Source organism: Apostichopus japonicus, chromosome 20 (assembly GCF_037975245.1).
Source record: "Apostichopus japonicus isolate 1M-3 chromosome 20, ASM3797524v1, whole genome shotgun sequence".
NCBI classification, from domain to species: domain Eukaryota; kingdom Metazoa; phylum Echinodermata; class Holothuroidea; order Aspidochirotida; family Stichopodidae; genus Apostichopus; species Apostichopus japonicus.
In genome coordinates, this window is record NC_092580.1 from 11,199,314 (window position 1) to 11,204,424 (window position 5,111).

General features: G+C 37.0%; 1 protein-coding gene across 1 annotated transcript in view; it reads left to right on the forward strand.

Moving 5' to 3' along the window:
* LOC139961450 (AP-5 complex subunit beta-1-like) overlaps positions 1-3,129 on the forward strand; it is a 51,729-nt gene extending 48,600 nt beyond the window's left edge. Inside the window, exon 23 of the mRNA XM_071960631.1 lies at positions 2,384-3,129. The gene's annotated coding sequence lies outside the window, so the exon portion shown is untranslated. The remainder of the gene's footprint in view (positions 1-2,383) is intronic.
* The last annotated feature ends 1,982 nt before the right edge of the window (positions 3,130-5,111 follow it).

Below are 5,111 nucleotides of genomic sequence, written 5' to 3' on the forward strand. Positions count from 1 at the left end.
GTGCATGTAATGTGTATGTAAATTATAATTGTAAACAATTTGGATTAGTAGATTCGCCCTTTCGATGAACCCGTCCCAATGCATGACCTCTATGTGCAACTGGTTGTAATATTATCAGAAGTAATTTCCAAAGAATCATTACTTGCGCCGCGGACCGTTATATTTAGCTTTCAGGCAATACATTTTGGGATAATTATCGGGTATGAATTCAAATTAGTCAAAAGTAATATGTATATGAATATGTATTATCCGTCGATACACACCAAGCTATATAATTGATTAAAGACATCGATAATATATATTAATATCGAAATTTTTGCAACTGCAGCATTGCTTAATTGTGCCAAACGAGTCCCGATATAAACAGCATCGTGATTTAATTACTGTTGGCGATGACGTCACCCATGTTTTTGTACAGCTTATCTAAAGAGGATCACGTTAATTCCAGCTTTGACGTTGTCATTATTGATCCAAGTATAGAATGTTACCATGGCGACATTTTCCTTGCAGATTCAAATCAACATAGTATCTTTTGGGTATATAGTTTGTATGTCTACCACATAACCGTAGGAACAAGGGGTCGCAAAGAGACAGCTACCCCCCCCCCCACACACACACACATACACATTGAAAAGTGAAGGCCGGGAGTCTCTATGTTATGCCCTCTCCACGAATCATTTATTCATTCATTCATTCATTCTTATTACTACTACTACTATTATTATAATTATTATAATAATAATAATAATAATAATAATAATAATTATTATTATTATTATTATATATTATTACTTTTATTATTATTATTATTATTATTATTATTATTATTATTATTATTATTATTATTATTATGATGATTATTATTATTATTATTATTATTATATATTATTATTATTATTGATATGGATCATTCAGCTGGATCCTTTATTGCCAAAAGGAATTGCGAGCACTGAAATTGTCAATATTAGTTTCACATATACATCAAAGTTTCTAGGTGACGTGGCCGTAGTTTGAGATCAAACATTCGACAAATTTCAAATGTCACGTCTTGGATCATGTGTTGCATCTTTTCAAAACGAATAACCCAAATCCAGAAGCGTACATTCACGGATGGGGTTGGTGTGGGGCTGTTGAATCAGTTTTTCAAATCAGAAGTTGGCCTCAAATCGATACCCAATCAGTAAAAATTCGGAGCCGAATTCAATGTGGTTTCATTCCTATGAACGTTATAGTGATTGGGTTTAATTTTGTGCAAAAAAATATGAAGGAGCAAGAAATATCTTAAAATGCCATTTATTCATTCATTCGTTCGTTCATTCATTCATCCATTCATTCATGCATTCATTCATCCGTTCATTCATTCATCCGTGCATTCATTCATTCATTCATTCATGGTGAATGCATAAACCATATAGGCTACATCGGGCCTGTAATGCAAATTTTTGCAACATTTCTTTTAATTTCTTCTTTCAAGGCATCTCGGTTTCTCGATTTTAACAGCGATATCGGAGAGCCGCTGTGTCCGATGCCTCCGAATTAGGCGCCGTTATATCCTCTTGTTCGCCAAAGGCGCACAACAATGCGCCGCTGGTTTCGAAATATACCAGTACCGCCGGTTGGATCACTCCACCGCGATAGTAATAAATGACCTAATCCAGTGTTTTGCGCAGACGGGGGGAAGGGGATGCAAGGGGAATAATCATGTATGGCTTTAATTATCTTTCATAATTACCAACGTTAACAACATGCTACGAAAAATTTGTCAAAATATAATTTGTTGATTTATGTAATTGCATTTGCACGATAGTTAAAATCTGAGAGCGGAAACTTTTGAGCATGGCAAAAAAAAATATTGGTTTCATGCTATATGACTATAAAATTATATCCCAAACAGACTGAGTCATTGGCTGCTTACATGAACATGTTTACCAAATGACACGACTATTTGACAATGTTTTGACCTTCCGATCATTTCAAATTAATCCTGATATATTATCCTGATATATTATCCTGATATATATATAATGATATGACGTGTGACGTATACAATTATTCCCCAAATTCACTGATAATGGTGCTCCCATGTTTTCTATTTACCTATATAACACAGCGTTGCACCAGTTTCCCACGACCCAAACATGTCAGATTACTGGGAAATGTTAGTTTGCTTTTTAAGTAGAAAGTTTGCAAGTATCAATGAATACTGAGCTGACCAAGAAAATACGGTTTAAGAGTGTTGGCCTCGTATTGATGACTTCCTTGTGATTAAAACATTTACTCGCAACCAGGAAACTAACAAACTTGTCTCTTTTTGATAAGAGGATTCTCTCGATAGTAGAAATACACAAGAATTACCATCCCTGTTTCTCTCTCTAAATATTAGACGATGACGTCAGCGCTGATATATACCAACGGTGTAAACTTTACTAGAACAATTGATGAAAGTGACGGGGAAGTTAGTAAAAGTTGAATTTAAACAAATCCAAAGGAATGAGGAAGTACCGGTACCACGAAAGGGATTACTGTAACCCGATTATCTTTAAAACCCGGAAAAAATGTGAAGGAATTTGTGACAATTAGCGAACCAACTGATGAAAAGGTTTGAACGAGGAAGATCTGTTTAGCATCTCCCTACCAATTTCTAGTAACCATGCATGTACAAGGAAGATAGCCCCGTTTCATAAGCCTCTTTCATAAATGTACCAAATGTATAATGGAGAGTGGTATGGTTCGGGATTAGGCCTATATATTTCGTGTTTTCTTGTAGCGAAATTCAAGGACCAAAGTGTATTTCAGGAAGAAGAATTATCTTAAAAGTTCTTTAAAATGCATTTTTTTTAGCTTTTTGTGTTAGCAAATAAATATATAGGGGGTAATATAGATAGGGGGTAATAACCCCCCCCCCCCCGACACTCCAACCCTGTGTTTATTTGGCGTTTATAGTTTAGACAGTGAATCCGTGAATATAATATTAACCTATCCGCCTTCACTATATATAGACCAGTTTTCATAATCATTGACTTGATAAGGATAGGTTACGTTGTTCCTGTAAACTTTTTCTCAGGCTCTGTCAGGTTTATAGGCATATGTTCATCTTCCTCTTGTTGCCATAGGTAACAGTAATAGGCCAAGTCCTGTGTATGCGTGAATAAAAAGTACTTCACGGATATCAGAAAACTTTACTCTTGAGGGTGGGTGGGTGGGTGAGAAGGCGGGACGAATAGGGTGGTATAAATGTAATATGACAGGCGTCGTGTTTGAGAGAGCGCGAAACACCGTGCACCCGAGCCTAAGAAAAAAAAAAGCGTGCATACGGCACATTGCGTTCAAAATGTGACAGGTTCAATATCATAGGTGTGGGAACCGAATCTCACCGCGCTATGTGCGCTCTCGCAATTTTCGCGCTTTAGGGAATACTGCATCTCATCCATGGTTCGCGGGCTCCCGGAAACTTGATAATTTGTGTGAAATTATTGGTCGAATTATTAACATTTATAAACAATGAAATGGTGATTTTTAACTTTTATGTAAACTAACTTACCGACGTTATCATCGATAAGGCCTATAACCTGTATGTCTTCCAGACATAATCCATACTTTCAAAAGATAGATAGTATGCATGGTGGTTGTATAGCTCCATGGTCGGTAATATGCAAAACAAGAATGGCTGTAGAAACACTGCCAGGATTTTTGCCTGCTAAAGATTTGGGGGGGGGGGGGGACAATAAAAATTCATGACTTGAATAAAAGAAATAATACAACATGATATTTTGTAACAGTCTACGTTCATGTGTTGAACCATGCTATAAACGGAATAATTAGTAAGTTTGATCATTAATTTTACTACAAAGATGACAATAGCAGGAACTATAGGCCTGGATAATTATAAAATACATCCGTGTTGACCTATAAATAAGAAAATCAAACAGCTACAACATTCAGTAAAAAATCCCCAATGATGTAATTAGGGTTATTCCATTTAAGAAAGACTAAGGATTATACAAATATATATATAGATATAGACTATTTACACGCCTACACTCAACCGAAAATTGCCCTGTGTTGTTTTGTTTCATAAACTTTACCTGTACAATGGAAACTTCCCGTGGGACTAGTGGGGACGGTGCGTGGGTGTGCGTTTGTATGTGTTTGTGTGCGTAGCGTGACATCAGAACGTTTTACCTTCTCATCAAACTGACTAACTAAATTTTCTACACTGGCCCGTAACCAGGAATTCTTACCTGAAGGGATACCAATAATTGAAGGACAGGCACAATACTCATATCCTTCAACTTGTGATTTTTTGTTAACATGACTTGTGACACAGCTAGATGAGAAGGGGTGGGGTGGGGGGGCACAATAGTCTGAAATGAGGTTGACTGTGGGGTAGGTCACTCGTGAACCGGCCTGGCCAGGCACTTCGGTCAATATCAAATATGACATGTATAATGATGAAATGGTGATATATAATCATAAACAATTTTCTTATTTGGAAGCTAATGACAATTATGATAAAATAACAGATAAGCTACAGTTTGGGCCAGTTTCATGGCCCACAAAAAGGGAACAGTTTGTCGTAATTTATTGATTTCAACATGCATAATATAGCAACTTTGTTGTCAGGGATATCGAGATTTTTTTCATTGCACTGACTCTGACCAGGCTCAAACCAAGGAGGTTGTACGAGAACCTCCTTGCTCAAACCATGGAGGTAAAACAGTCTGTTTTACCTCCATGCTCAAACATTTAACTCCATGCTCAAACTAGCCTCGGATTGTCCTGGATCGGACTCGATTCGACACTGCAGGACTCAACTACTGCTCCAGTCGGGTTCATAGCAAACCCACTTTCTTCCTGGTGAATTCAAACGACTGGTTTGATCAAATCCTAGTAATTAGGGCTAGGTCTTCAATAGAAGTGCCTAAACCCCAGCTTTAACCCATACAATTAGCTATTGTAAATAGGATTTATCTATTTGCCTTAGAAAGAGAACTCTCTATCGGCTTTTCCTTCCTAATTTGGTCCGATGACGAAATCGATCAGCAAAAAGCCCGTTCTATTGTCGGAACTTCTTTGAATGACGTAATTACTGAACGCCCCTCCCCCTTCAT